Genomic DNA, 16,492 nt, shown 5'->3' with positions numbered 1-16,492 from the left:
GGCGAGTTGTCGTTCACTGTGGCGTTCTAAGAGGGGAGTCTTTGTTCAACAGTGGACGTCTTCTGGCTGATGATGATGAAAGTGAGAAAAACGCGAATTTGATTTATCTTTAGATGTAACACCTCGCAGCTAGTACTTACTGTCTATGCCTTACTTGTTATCACTGATGTCATGTGTAAAATTTAGACAACCGGGAATCGTGTCGTTACGGCGCCACGTCACTGATAGTGTATAAAGTAACCAATTCACACTAAGCCCGCATGAGAACTACGGCCCGCTCTCCTTTTCTGAGGATAGGTTTGTTGATTATAGACGAGATGACGCGATACATTTATAGATTATTTATTTTCCAAAATAACATGATACTTCTAGTCTAAAGCACAAAGCGTATGCAATCAATCAAAAATGAATAGGATCCGTGGCGTGTAAAAACCACCCTTATAATGATTAAAAATAGATCAGTACATTGTAATCTGTATAATCTACATCTCATAAATATATAATAGGCTGCGTTATGGGGGATGTATTCAAAATAGCGTTCGCTTTGAACCAGCATGGTTTGTTAGCAGTGAATCTGTTGGCTGCTCGGCGCCATTGCTTGAGAAAAAACAGGAGTATTTAGCACTCGACATAGATTCTCCAAGATTCCTTGCGATTTGTGACAAAGACAAGTGACTCGTGATCACGCATTTTATATGTATTAATCATATTTGTATCTCGCTGGGAGGTCGTAAACGCAAATGATATGTCTCGCGTGGCTTCCTTTTGCTTTATTTTGCCGTGATGATTACGTACTCATGGACGGTACTTAATCATGGACTTTTACTGAATAAAAATATGTATTAAATTAAAGCACAAAGAGCAGAACAAATGCAAAGGGTATCCCACTCACGAACTGAACATGAAGATTTAAAGGGAAAACGCAGTAGAGCTATGATATGTAGGTGCTAAGCAAGCCCCCATATTAAAAACAAGAAAAAATACATATTTCTTGTTGTTGCTGTAGTAATACTGATTATATATAGGTACTCGTAGATTTCAGTTGTCTATCTGTTACAGTTATTAGCAGACAGTTCTATAACATAGAGTCATAGATGCGACTAGACCGTGTTAATAACATCGTAATAATTAAGGAAAGCAACAAGTAAGCAGATAAATTTTCCTAAGTTTTTGGGCAAGATAATAATAAGGGGAAAAGTTAGTCTACTTACAACTAGATTAGTTGACTTATATATCTTATACACAGGAATAATTGATAATGCGATGATGAGGCACCACATTCTGCTGAGTAGTTACGGTCAAGGATTTTAATCCCTGACCCACCACGGAACCTTTTCAAAGAAAAAGTCATTACGATTTTCCTTGTTAAAAAATGCGATGTCATTATGACGTTTAATGGTTCCGTGGTAGGCCAGGGATTAAAGCACTTGACCGTACCTAACCTAACCAACTTAAAAAAGTTGACAAGCTAAGAACCACCACAAGGAAACTCCACGCTTTCAGGTAAAAAAACCGTATCGAATACGGTGTTTCCATTCTAGAGCTACGGTGTCACAAACAGACAGACATTGACATCAAACTTATAACACTCCGCTTTTTCATCGGGGGTTAAAAAGTATTGCTAGCTCCTTCGCTAGCTCAAATTTTCTCGTATATGCGCAGAAGCAAAAGAAAATAAAAAATGTTTCAGACCAAGGATTACGCTCGCTACCTTTTTATTTACGTTATAAAATTTCATTCTAAAATACAAGCACCTGAAAAGTACTCTGAAAGAGGCCATAAAAATCCCAACAACGCATTTGGTTCGGTACTAAAGCGGGTTTGTGTTCCCTCGGGGAAGATGCAGTGGGCTAAGATTCAGGAGACCCTCAGCAAGTATTTGTGTTATTTTTGGACTATTCCCACTAGTAAGCACCAATTTATACCCCCGGGAATACGTGGGAATCTTAAAAATATCACACTTTTAAAAAGAAGTACTACTGGAATTATTTTCTTTTTATACATGGTGTTAAAAAAACCCTATACTATAATATAATTTAACCCAGATTAAGGCTTATTAATAGGTACGATACAAGTGAAAAAAATTGATATTTGAAAATAAAATAAAAAATGTTTTGTATGGAGTCTTCCTGTGACTCACCTTCCATACAAAACTTTTTAACGAATTAAAATATTAACCAATAAAAGATAACCATCTTTGTTTTAATTTGTTTTTATTGCAGGCAATAACCGGTAAGTACATTGATTTATCTTCAAGCAAACAAGACTACAAAAATGCCCACCCTCAAATAGAATAACTGTCAGCGTCTAGCGCTTCCTATTTCGCATCGGACAGGATGATTTATTGTTGGTTTGTCCGTTTTCTATTTGAAGATGCTTCTACCTATTTAAAAAAAATGTATGTGCATAAAAATAATCGATGACAGTTTAAAACTGACATAAAATAAAAAATAAAATAATAAATATAATAATTTTTATTTACCCAGGAACTACCTAAATTGAATAAAACATTATACTTATTTAAGTACCTTATAATTGAACAGAGTTCCCAATACTTAACAAATCACGTAAAAAATTACACTGTAGATTCTCAGTCTTCTCTGGCTAAAACTACGAGTAGTACCAAATATAAATCATCATGCTCAAAACATCTGGCTTCTCGAGTTTAATGTAATTCCTTGTTTAACGTGGTGAATCAAGGATAACATTATTCAGGCTTGTACATCACACTCAAAAGATCCAAGTAAGTAACTAGCCTTACGTAATCAAGTTACGAGAGTAAATGAATCCGTTTAATTATAAGCTTCAAGCTTCCTGAGCGACCCTGGACTAATTTCAGTAATTAACGCAGTTAACGGCCGTTTAGGCGTTAATACATCAGACGCCGCCGATAAATTGTCGCGGCTTATCTTCGATGACAATATTGTGAAGGTGAAACGTGAGTCTTGGATTTCGACTCACTCCAATGGAAAAAACAGAATACCTCACGTGCCTGTAAGTTTACCGCCTGTCTTACTCCACTTTGGAACAACAGCATGCCAGCAGCGCTGCTTAGCAGGAGTATATACTCGTAGCGAGTAAAGGCAGCAGTTCGATGTTGGCGACTGCTACGGCGACGGCTATTTAAATTGATATATGAGCAAAGGGTCGCGCGACTCAGTCGCGGTCGAATGATATCTTTAAATAGTAGAGAAGTTATTGCATACGTTTTTATAATAAAACTCCAAAAAATATTATAAATGAAACGGATACAAAATTCAGATCTATTGTCAAGAAGACATTAATATCAAAGGCGTATTATAAAGTTAATGATTATATCATGGACAGGGATATTTGGAAATAATTCCGATCCGCATTAGCGATCCCTTCAAATAGCGAACCTACTGTGTTAAAAATAAAGTTGTGTTAAATACTTGTGATGTATACATATCATTTAATAATATTGTAAATCTGTTTTAAAAAAATATATATATACCTCGTTGAGTTTCTTGCCGGATTCTTCTCAGCAGAGGTTTTTCCGAACCGGTGGTAGATTTTTTTTTGACATTCATAAGTGCTTGTTATAGCCTAAATTGAATAAAGATATTTTGACTTTGACTTTGACATTGACTTTGAAGTGATCCGGAGGATCACCCACAATCTACTTACTATTTACATCATTTATATTATTGCATGCACAGCGTTGTTACAATCATATTACCTATGCAGCAACGACTTGACTTGCGGTTCGATAACTATAATACTCGTATTAGTAGATAACTTAACGACTGAACAATGTAACCCACCGCTACTATCTAAAGACATCCACGTGGCATCTTCTAATCAACCCACCCGGAAACAAACGTTATTTCCGCATTAGTTTAATGGAATTGCATTTGCCTTCCACCGGATTACTCGGAGAAACACACCCGAGTGGTTCGTCGGAAGTATTCCATTGTTATTTTCATGTTGGTAATGTTATGACGGTCCCGCCGTTTGCTTTTTGTTATATTGGCTGCGCAAATGGCAATCTTGAATGTTTTGTGGATTCGCTTCTGATAGCCGTATGCTTGCTTGAAAATACCATTTATTTCTTTAGCTACTACTTATGTACTACTTTTTGTATCTATCGGTTACTGAAGCGAACGTTTTGAAGCATCAGAATCTACCGGGTGGGGCCTGTAATACGAGCAAAAATTAAAACATATATCTTCCTCGTCAAACTGAACAACATTAGTTCAACGACTTTTAAAAATAATGGAGTCTTTGAATCTTCCTTTTTTCATACAAATTAAATACTGCTATTCAATGTACGCCATCTTAGAACCCAACTGACGTCGCCTGTCACGCTACAAACATCAAGCATTTTGCTTTATATTGCTTCTTCGAATAAACTTAAAAGTGTAATAAAAAATAAAAAAATAACTATTTTTAAAAAGTCGCTGAACTAATGCTGTTCAGTTTGACGAGTATGATCTATGTTTTAATTATTTGCTCATATTATAAAATACCGTTATTATGGTTTTAACCATAGATTGATTTGTGATTACCTACTTGAAAATGAGAAATTGGAATCTGAGTAAAATCTTTTCAATCTAAATAAAAGAAATAAATAAATATCATGGGACACTTGACAGAATTGACCTAGTTCCAAACTAAGCAAAGCTTGTACTATACTCGTAGATACTAGGCAACGGATAAACATACTTATAAAGATAAATACATACTTAAATTTAAAATTAGATTTTTCAATCTTGATTATGTGGTTAACTTTTGACATCAATCAAACAATTTAATCTGAAACACCCTTCGTTTATATCTACTCTAAAGGCCAAATTAAAAGTACTAACGACAGAGAAGTGAACTCTGCGTAGGTACGTGAACGTAGCTTAGGTAACTGGTTAGGTTGCGTGTGTGTGCGTGGAAAAGGCGTAGTTTTACCAACCTAACTTTTTCTTTGGCCCGATATCCAACTCCACTGCGATTAACATTATTTAAACTATAAGCCATGCCAAGGAATTTAACAAAACTCACACGATATTTGACGCACCGTTTAAAGAGCTTATGCATGGCTTTTATTGAAACTCGTTTGAATGATACAGTTATAATATTTACTTGGCTTTCCATTTCTATGTTTATTTACTGGATAACGGCGCCGCCCTCGAGTAAAGCTCAAGATAAGACCGACGATTTCGTCGCCCGCAAATACCACCGTTGATAATACTAATTTGAACACGAACAGGTCCACTTTGTTCAAGAAATGTTTTATCTTCAAGTTTTGCTTGGAACATTGATATTTTTAGAAATTGTTTCAATTATGTGATTTGTAATAATCTATACTAAACTTATAAAAGAGGAACGTGTCGTGACTGATCGAGTTACAAACTGAGATTTGAAATTTGGCAGAGATATTCCTTCAGAGATTTTTCGTAATTGATTCGGGATAGAGATAGAGAACTAACCATTTTTTTAAATTCTTCCTTGGGAACAATACATAATTTGTGATCAAGTCCCGATAAATATTAGTCGTAAATGTTGTATACGTCAGTCACTATTTCTAAAGAATTCACATCAACCAATGAACTCAAAAGTAATTATGAAGCTCTAGAGCGTATGCATACATTGCAAAGCACCTGGGTATATCAAAAGGTGCGGAACTCATTTTACAACTTACAAGTGCTAAATATCGTACAAATAAACACTTATAAGTACGAAAAGTACGAATAACTTATTGTTTTATAATAGCCTTGCCCACCAATATAGAGAATTAACGGCTTACGAACAAGGTTTAATGGAAAAGTTTTTGTAAAAAATAAATCATGGTGCAAGCTTTTTTTGATGACTGCACTGTTTGACACTAAAAATTAGGTACTTTAGCCAAATTTCAGCTCAATCGGATATAGTGATTAAAATATACATACGAACGTTTCAAGAAAAAAAAAAGAATTGAAAAAAATATTTTTAATTTAATAAAAACTTGAAAAGTATTATAATGTCGACCTTGCATAATAAAGTATTTTTCAGTATAAAAGTGAGATCTTGATTAATATTTTCTTTATTTAAGGTCTTTAATATGTGTTTTCAATAAACCATCGTATTTACATGCTTTATTTGCAACAATGCATTTTGCAGGTGGTAGGACCTTGCTATGTTGCTATATTGATATGGCAAAAAAAAAATTAAAAAATCAAAAAACCCGATTGCCTTACAAAATACGAAAAAGAAGAAAACAAGTCTAGTGGGCTAGAACTTTGTTAAGTAGCTTAAAGTTCAACAGTCGGGACCCATTAGTTAAGAATTTTTGAGCGTCACTATTTAAATGGACTGTTGAACTTTAAGTTAGCTACTTAACAAAGTTCTAGCCCACTAGACTTGTTTTCTTCTTTTTCGTATTTTTAAGGTAGTCGGGTTTTTTGGTTTATTTGTTTATTTCACACTTTTCTGTGAAAATGATATATTAAAACCTCCATTAAAACGGTCATAACCCATATATTTTTAGAATGGGCTAATTATTAGCTTTCATTTGATAACCCACTCGATAGGTTTGAATAAAAAAACATTTTTTGTAAACATACAATTTGGCGCCAAAAATCCGCCATTTTGTTTTTTCATGAGTTTAATGTACCCAGTGTCACTCGCGTTATTTAATTAATACGAATCCAATGACGTACATTTATCAAAATCGGTTCAGCCGTTGAGTAGTTACGAGAGGACATAGAAATAGACATACATACATACTTACATACGCGTCAAAAACATAACCCTCCTTCTTCGCAGTCGGGTAAAACAGCTTTTAACCATAAATAACAACTGTTAAAATCACGCAGCTTGTCATGCAAAAGCAAGAAACATCTGATTAATATGTACATCTGGAGTATTGCTCTTTATGGATGTGAAACGTGGACACTGACACAGAATGATATAATAGGGCAAGACTGGAAGCCTTTGAGATGTGGTGCTGGAGGCGAATGAAAGGCATAAGTTGGATGGAAAGGAAGACCAATGAGGAAGTCTTGAGAATGGTTGAAGAACGGAGAACAATCCTGAACACTATAGATGCTAGACGCGGGAATAAAATATGATCGGGCATTTGATACGACACTACGACTTCTTCAAAACAGTTTTGGAAGGAAAGATCGAGGGGACGAGAGGAAGAGGTCGACCTAGGCGCAGCTACATCGATCAGATAAGGGAGAAAGTCGGCGTCGCGTCGTATCAAGAGGTCAAAAAGATGGCTCAAAGGAAGGATTTGTGGAAGATACCTACTCCACCGACAAGATAACTCTTAAGTGGAAGAAGAGAGAGGACCTTGTGCAAGGTCCGCCCTGATTGGTACCACTTTCTTGCTCGCTAATCCTGCCGTGAAGGAGCAGTGCTTGCACTGTTGTGTTTCGGCGTGGAGATATTAAGACAGCTGGCGACTTTACTGGCACTTGAGGTATCCCATCTTAAGCCTATAGGTTGGGAACGCATCTGCAATCCCCCTGGTGTTGCAGGTGTTGGGCGGTGGTGATCTCTTACCATCAGGAGACCCACTTGCTCGTTTGCCATCAAGTATCGATTAAAAAAAAATTTAAACCAGCGAAACGAAACATTAAAGGTTATTAGTTATTACGAAAATCTTCAGGGCGGCTCAGGGATCAACCCTATTTTTGAGCGTAATTAAATTCAAGTCAATAATGGACGGAGTAGGATCAGGCCATTGAAAGCTGAAGGTAGAAATTAAAATGGTGGACGCTTCGCCTACAGGCGTATAATCTAAGGCTCGGTCTGATTTCAAAGCTGGCTTATTTGAGCAATAGCTAGTTGTTAATTATCGCGATAAAACAAGAACGACTTAAGTAAGGGGATACGTCAATTTCTATTTCGTTCCCTGTTCTAATTAACAAAGAAAACACAAATTAAAGCTTAACTTGTTTATGCTCGCAAAACTAATACTTATTAAGAGCAATATATATTCGTGCTGTTATCGTTCATCCACGATTACCTCTCATATTTCGTTTTCTAAATTTACCACCCTATAACAGGAATTGTACTCGTAAACGTCACGCAAGCTAAAAGCGCGACGCGTCATGTCATGCAACTGAAAAGCAGTTTTTAGCGTTCTGTACCTCAAAACAAAAACGGAACCTTTATAAGATTACTTTGTTGGAAGTGAACGCGTGGAGGTATAAAACTAGAATTAATATTGAATACTTAGGTTTGCTGCCACTTGAATGAAGCACTGAAAATCTAACTTCTAAGTATGTAAGTTAAGTAGATTTCTGCAACTAAAAATTTAGGTACTAATTGATATTGGAATTATTTTATTGATCAAAAAACGAGTCATTGTAGAAATTGTGATTCATAAAGAATAAAATTTCACTGGTGAGTGCCTTAATTTAGAAAATTCTATGAAAGCACATAAAAAAGTGTACGCTTACAGAGATACAAAAAATTGCCGACAAGGTTTCTCAAAAAAGAAAAACGATAATATTTCTCCTCTTATTATTGGTTCTGTTTTCATAATTGGTTGATCTGGAATAAAGTCCCAAACTGGACAAAGTTCTCTATGTCAATGTCTATTTCACCCGAGTCTGAACTGTCTGAACGTCTTCCGGCAAGTAATTATGGAATAAGTCCGGATCATCCCGTGATCCCAACCTGCCTACCACGCAGTCGCTATCCGCTTCACGAAATCCATTTCGTGGACATTTAAGCCTGCGTTCGGATGTCTAGCAGGCTAGTTAATGTTTCAAAAGTAAATAATTAGTGTTGTGAGAAATCAACTTACTTTGAATGCATCTCTTCCAAAAATCTCCTTTCAAAAATTCTTGAGGACTAAAAATTAAAATCAGTTTTTCCCACGCCCAAAACCCACGCCACAAAATAGACAAGTTTAACGGTAAATATCATGGCATTCAGAAGCGATTCAGGCATGGAAAGATAGCTTAATCAAAGCTTAGTAAAAGTTTGCCTATTATGTTAAGATGTAGTTCTTATTTTTTTAAATAGGTAATAAATTAAATATTAATACCATCAGCTAGGCATGTTAAATTACAGTTTTACTTAGCTTATTGGCATGGCAAAGCCGCTATACTTTACGTTGAAATTTAGGCGATTATTTTATATTTAAAAAGTACTTAGGGCGACAGACATCATTTAGCTGATCGCAACTGGAGATAAAAACGACTTTCTTCGCTCTTGAAACTGTAGACAGGAGGAATAATTAGTAGTGACAATCAGATACTTTGTAAGCATTTTCTTATCAGGTTGTAAGAATGCTTATTTACTAAGTACCTACTTACATTTCTAAGAAAAATCGGTTAAATTATTTCTGGTTGATTAACCGGAAGTGTAGCAAAAAAAATAATTGAAGCTGAAAGTAAAAAATAAGAAAAAAGGTGTGTAAAAAATGCTAAATTGGAACAAAACTGTGGTAGAGTCATTAATATATGATCCCCGCGAAACTTCCAATAATAGCTCTAGTAAACGTCAAAAAGGAAAGGTTTACTTACTGTCACGAGCATCATGATTTAGACAATTACAAATGGAGAAAAACATTTTACAAGAAACAATTTGATTTAAATATTACTTCAGCCAGATTTTATTTAAACTCAAAGCTATAGTTCGCTTTAAGTATACCTACAAAATTCAAAGATATTTAGAAAACGAACAAAATGTATTTTCAACCGCATCAGTTGCCAAAGCTGGCGTGGCCTTTATCAATTGGATGCTAATCGTTCCGGGGCGCTGAGTTTCAGTTTCGATTAGGCTAAATCGATATTCCGTAGCTTAATAAAATAGTTTTAAGGACAAAGGGATAGCTTCAGATATTCCAAACTGAGTTGCGTTTGAAGCAACTCGTTGATTTGTTATAACAAAGGTAAAAGTTACACCCGTCCTGGAATAATTTTAGTAAAGGTCACATTATTTATTTTAACCTGAATCAAAATAGCTGTGGAGTGAATTGTTAAGTTAAAACGAAGCTACAAGCGGTTTTATCATCCACATAGGTATGTAGTTCTCTATCGTTTGTCCAAATTTAAAGTGAAATAATGTATTATTTTTGATTGTTTTTTTTTTCTATAAACTTTTTTTTTGTTCTTACTATTTACTAGTGTTTACTCGCGGCTTCACACGCGTAAATCATTAGATAAAGCAGATGAATTGAAATTCCGTGGTTTTATTAAATTCTCATGGGAATACCCTAAAATTACATCGTGGTTTTCATTGACGTTAAATTAAAACAACCATTCGCAAATTTCATGACTCTAAGCCTATCGAAATAACGAGATTTTATCCCTATCCCGTGGGAATATCGGGATAAAAAGTAGCCTATGTGTTATTCCAGATGGCCAGCTACATATCAAATTTCATGACTCTAAGGGCCTGTTTCACCACCTGTCCACTAACTTTAAGTGTCAGATAAAAGTAATGCCGTTTTTGTTTATTCGGACAAAACAAACAGAGACGGCATCACTGATATCCGTCACTTAAAGTTAGTGAACAAGTGGTGAAACAGGCCCTAAGTCCAGCGGATGTTATTTAGAGATTTTATCCCTATCCCGTGGGAATATCGGGATAAAAAGTATTCTATGTTTTAATCCAGGTTATAAACTAACTTTTTTCCAAATAAGATATTTTTGCAAAATAATTAATGCTAATCGGGTTTATTAATGACAATATTTTTGATGTCTCTATAAGGTGCTAAATTATGAAGAGTAGCAAGTGCCTTAATTCTCGTTATGTGACTGTAAATTGTTCTATTCTGAACTTTAACTTTCACACCTAAAACATTTAGAACGAGAGAGTACAGTCACCCAGCAGCACCAGTATCTGACACACCAAAGCGTGCATAAATTTCTAGGGCCTGTAAGACATGTCAGATATTTTTGCACACTCCACTGTGGCAGATATTAATGCAAGTGACTGTACAATGCCATAACTATACTGCTTATTTTAATTGCTTTTTAGCAAAAACAAAATACCGCTTCCACCGCAAAGCAAACGCATTGCGCTGAAAATCTCATTTCGCTGGATACAGATGTGCGCAAAGCGCTTCTGTTTGAATAAGCAATCACTCCCATCGAGCTGAGAGAATAAAAAACCGGCCAAGAGCGTGTCGGACACGCCCGAAATAGGGCTCCGTAGACATTACGAAAAAATTAAGTAAATAATATTTTTCTAAGGATTTTATATTTTTTACGGAATATTCCAAGTTTAGGTATATTTTATACCTTAGGCTGCTATTTACTATTAAACTGCTAATAATTCTCAAAAAAAATTAACCGTTATAGTTTTCCTTTTTTCGAATTTTTCCACCCACCCGTTTAGATTTTAGAGGGGGGGGGACGTAGTATCAAAAAATCCTACAATATTTATAGGTCTATCTACAAACAACCCTTTAAAAATTTAATAAGTTTTCGTTTGACAAAATTTCGAAGTACGTTTTTCTGCATTGGGACAGTAAAATTGCAAAACCGTTGAAAATGTTTTCTTCGAGGTACTTCTTAAAATACAAGTTTTGAAACAATTGCCAAAGTACCTATTAACATAAATGGGATCTAGTAAACAAATTACCTGAACTAAACAACGAAATACGAAGGCATCATGTATCTTATCTACCTACTAATACAAATTGACCGGAAAAAGCTTTGTTAGAAAATAAACTAGGCTGAGGCTGAGGTCCGTTAGATTCAGCGGTACATTTTCATTAACACTAGACAGCCATTATCATTAATCATTATTCCTTGCCGTGTGGCGGACGACGTGCAAATGAAACGGTCTATTTGAGGTCCTTATATAAATAAGCATACAACTGTTGCGGATAATTTTATTGCTTTAGGGAATAGATACGTTAGGATGTCAGTTAAATTTCGGGAAAAGGTTTGATCAAAGGTATAGTAAGTTATAATAAAAAAAAGCATTACTCGATTATTAGTATAAGGTTTCTCGGTAATCATTACATTGGTTAGGGTATAGGAAAGGTGGGCCAGTATTGGGACTAAGAATAATTTTGATGAAAAGTTGCATCAAGACTAATCATGGAAGAAAATCTAGGTGCAGTAGGTTAGGTTAGGTTTAGTTTTATGACGAACTATAGCGGAGCGAACGAAGCGAGCGGAGCGTCATGATGCATGCTCACAAAAAAATATCGCGTCCCTATACATGCCCCCCTTTGCTATACTCTGACCATTACATAGACCATAATCAAGAAAAGCATTATAGTTGTTTGAGAGAAAAAGGGCTTATAAGTGCTTACCAATCATTTGTTTGCCATTAAATTTTCGTCCTGCAGAAAGGTAAGTACCGATTTTCAAATCCATAGTTGATTGTTTTGACTTTTATGAAATACGTGCACTGTTAGTCCATTAGTCCTTCGTTTTCAATAATTTATTGTTACTCTTCCCAAAGTGGATAACGTCGAATACACGCCAGAAAATATTCTAGGCCATTGAATATTTAAGTCAAACGATAATCGTTTCCGTAATCATTAACCGGCAAAGAGTTTAAATCATGTATTAACGTCGAATTAGTCCTTTCCGTATCCGTAGCGCAGCGTAAATAAATAATCAAAATAGGTTCGGAATCATCACTGAAAAGTGTCGCGAAATCGCATTTGGGGGGCTATTTAGTGTCAGGCGCGGCGCGGGTTTCCGCTCGCGGGTTGCCCGAGAGGTTTAAGGTGTTTGGTGCTTACCATGGGCCATGGTAGCGCGAGATGTTTGGCGGGTCGCGAGGTAGGCTCACGCGAGCAGACTGTTGCTTGTGGCCGGGCGAGAGTGCGCGCGCATTTTCTTCGCCCCCCGCGGTAACCACGCCGCGGCACTGTCATCCTCTTTGTCTAAGACTTAATTGTGCACTGTCAACTAATCAGCTCTTCAGACTCGCCATATGCACAGTAGCCGTGGCTGTAGATAAACGCCGCCAGTCAAAATAAGGGGAAAGCTTTTATCGGGCACAGCTCTCAACGCCACTTGGTGTGTAGTTGAAGTCGGTTCGTTCAGAAACGGAAAACTTTTCCCGCATTATTCTTAATGGTAAAAAGCGACGGTTAGGTTAGTTGAACAGTATGAGACTCTGTGCCTCGGGGTTATAATTAAAAGCATATTTTCTACTTTCCCAGTACAAATAAGAATCATTCCCTAGAATTAAAATTGCCTTACGCATCGTGCATTCCAGGTGCAATACAAAGCTTTATTTATGAATACTACTAATAGATATGTCGGCCGGCGGCCGATCGCAAAATCCGCCAGATCACGAAATTCCTAGGCATATCGTGAAATGGCGCCATTTCACGAATAGGCTAAGGGACATCCGCCATAACGTCCAAAACTCGCCGTTTAAAGATTTGCCTAGTGACGTTTAGGCAGGTCATGAAATTCCTAGGTATACCATGAAACGCCGCCATTTCATGATTTGGCCAGTTTAGGCAGATCATGAAATTCCTAGGCATATCATGAAACGCCGCCTTATCGGTTTTGACACTTCGCCGGCCGCTGCCGGGGCACGTTCGCTTCGCTCGCTCGGCTCGTACGTTGTGGTCACAATTAAACTAAGCACTCCTCGCTTCGCTCGTACCTAAATTTTTCTTTTTTTCGGCATAGCACTATGTGCCCGCTATAATCGAATATCGACGAATGCGTTGATCTCATCGATCTGCCCTATTGCTTCTGGGGCACATCGTGATATGCCTGGCCATAACTTTTAGGCATATCATGAAATGGCGCAATTTCATGATGTGCCTAGGAATTTCGTGATATGGTGGATTTTACGATCGGCCGCCGACAGATAAATGTAGGTAGGTACGTTCTTAAGCCAGCATCAGATGTTTACCGTGCCACCAATTATCACAACCTACCGTAAACTAAGTACGTTGGCTTAGGCACATAAGACCCACTTTCCCTTAAAAGTGCACTTTCCGCAAACGATTACTCGATCGCTCGATCGATCGATCGCTTTTCCTGGTTCCGACAAGGGTTTGTTCAAAAACCTTTGAATACACTTTTAATTGTTTTTAAAATCAAAATCAAGTTATTGTTTGAGTAAAAAAGTCTGTAACGGAGCGACGGACCGACGTGATTTTTGGCATAGAGATAGTTTATGGGCCCGAGAGTGACATAAGCTACTTTTTATCCCGACAAAATGCACAGTTCCCGAGGGAACAGCGCGCGATAACCGAATTCCACGCGGGCGGAGCCGCGGGCAAAAGCTAGTATTAGTATATATGGATTTTTTTTTTATTCGACTGGATGGCAAACGAGCAAGTAGGTCTCCTAATGGTAAGAGATCACCACCGCCCATAAACATCTACAACACCAGGGATTAACATATTTTGTAATACGTGGCAATACCTGAAATTAATAATGGCAAATATGCGTTAAGGGGCAATGAATGTCTGTGTTTTGAGACAGTTTTGTCTTTCGGAAACCTTTGCCCCCCTTTTAACCGACTTCAAAAAAAGGAGGAGGTTATCAATTTGGTTATATATTTTCCCGTTATATATTGTCCCGACCACAACATTGTGGCATGCTCGATATTTTTATAGTTTTCACGCCCGTAATAACAAAGACAACTCACTGCAGCAATGTTACAATGTCTTTTCAGACCCCGAGGAAGATTATCATCAAACCAATTACACCGTATAAAAGGCTTATTTTCCTCCAAAGGCACTCTTATATTCATCAGATTTTAACCTTTGGTCTTCACCCGTATGCCAAATGAGACCGTTATGCGTCCCTTTCACTCGCGTCACACTCGCATGTAAAAGCATCGGACTGCCTTGTGACGGATCCGTCTCACGGCATACCAAACCTACATACATCTAACCCTCGTCACACTTTGTCATGCTAAGCTTAGCACGTAACCAGCACACCCTCCGCACTTGAGATAGTGATTATACCTATGGTCTATTTCTGAAATGAAGATACTAAAATGACAGTCTGAAATGTCAAAAGTAAAAATAATGTGGCCAGCATAAAAGGAACAGTGCTGCTCCATGATTTCGGTTTCGTAAATAACCGATAAAATGTATATTTTACGATAGCAAAAATAACATTATAGCCTTCAATATTCTACTTTCCATTTTGAAAATATAAATGCACTTTTACGATTAAGTGATAAAATCTAAGCACAGGTAAAAATACAGTGTTCATCACTTAGTGCCAACGTAAAAAATAATATAGAGGGGCTACTACAAAACTAGAAAAACGAAGTTCGTATGGCACCGTCCCTTTCACTCGCGTATTAAATGAGATAAGCGTATTCTCATATTATTCAGCTAATGTAAAACTTACTTAGAATGAAATTGAAACTTAAACATCAAGATCTATAAAAAGTCGAAATATCTCGAAAACGGTCGCATTTTTATTAGACCTATTTTACCTTTTCTAGAATGTCCTAAATGCCCTACATTTTAGTACATCACGGTTCCGTTCATATCTTAATATTTTACGACATACATACATAGGTACCTACAAAATCTTTCGGTGATAACCGGTTGCGGCACATCACTATTTAGGGGAGAGCAGGTAGGCTTCGTACAGAGGGAGCATTCGTACAGTAGTCATATCTCCACTACCAAACACATTGACGCGATTGTATTTGTGTGCGTGACTCCCACTCATACGCATAGGCTAACCGCGGAGCGGGGCGGCACTGCGGCGGCCAGCTTCGTAAGGGCAGATCGAAACGTGTTTTCGCTCCACGTAAGTAATTTTTGGATTCAGTTTTGAATGCGTTTATCTCTAATAACTTTTTCTCGAATCGTTTACGTTATTATCCATGGGTTATATGTTAATGCTCTAGTTTTTCGTGTTAACGTTATTTTTGACATAATCTTAACGGGTATTTTTATTTTGATTTAATTTCTTGCTTTTTTGTGTTGGGGTGCCTTCGTGCATTGATGAGTGGGGTAGATTCGTACTGTACGAATGTACCCAGAGTTAGTATTTATGGTTTTTTTATAGTTTCAGAGTCTTGCCTCGAATATACGTAAATAAAAAACTGGCAACGTGCGAGTCGGACTCGCGCACAAAGGGTTCCGTACCATTATCTATACAACATTAGACGTTAGAAAAAAACGGCAAAAAATCAAGTGTGTTGTATGGGAGCCCCCCTTACCTAAATATTTATTTTATTTTAATTTTTTTTTTCTTAAAGGGATTATAAAACTAAAAAATCTGTGAATATTTCAAGCGTCTACCTGTTGCCGTTATTAATATCAAGCAAAAAAACTGTAAAACAAACAAACAAACGTAATTGCGTTTGTTGCATGGGAGCACCCCTAAGTATTTATTTTATTCTGTTTTTAGTATTTATTGTTATAGTGGCCACAGTTTTGCTTAGTTTGGGTCTAGGTCAATTGGTGTCAAGTGTCCCATGATATTTATTTATTTATAATTTGTGAAAATTTTAAGTGTCCAACTATTACGACTCAAAGAGACAGAGCCCTGTGACAAACGGACGGACAGACAGACAGACAGACTGCGGAGTCTTAGTAATAGGGTTACGTTGGTACCCTTTGGGTCCG

The 16,492-nt window shown here is 36.9% G+C and overlaps 1 protein-coding gene across 3 annotated transcripts in view; it reads right to left on the bottom strand.

Annotated features, from left to right (window-relative positions):
• The window catches only part of LOC141427426 (uncharacterized), a 237,378-nt gene extending 224,652 nt beyond the window's left edge, over positions 1-12,726 (bottom strand). For 2 of the 3 annotated variants that reach the window (XM_074086834.1, XM_074086841.1), the window contains exon 1: positions 12,224-12,706. The gene's annotated coding sequence lies outside the window, so the exon portion shown is untranslated. Of the gene's footprint in view, positions 1-12,223 lie in introns of all 3 variants that reach the window. The other variant, XM_074086837.1, reaches the window with a different exon arrangement.
• Positions 12,727-16,492: the final 3,766 nt, after the last annotated feature.

The sequence above is a fragment of the Choristoneura fumiferana genome, chromosome 4 (assembly GCF_025370935.1).
Source record: "Choristoneura fumiferana chromosome 4, NRCan_CFum_1, whole genome shotgun sequence".
In the NCBI taxonomy this organism is placed as follows: domain Eukaryota; kingdom Metazoa; phylum Arthropoda; class Insecta; order Lepidoptera; family Tortricidae; genus Choristoneura; species Choristoneura fumiferana.
Note: the sequence above shows the minus strand (reverse complement) of the source record. Positions and strands in the feature narration are given on the sequence as shown.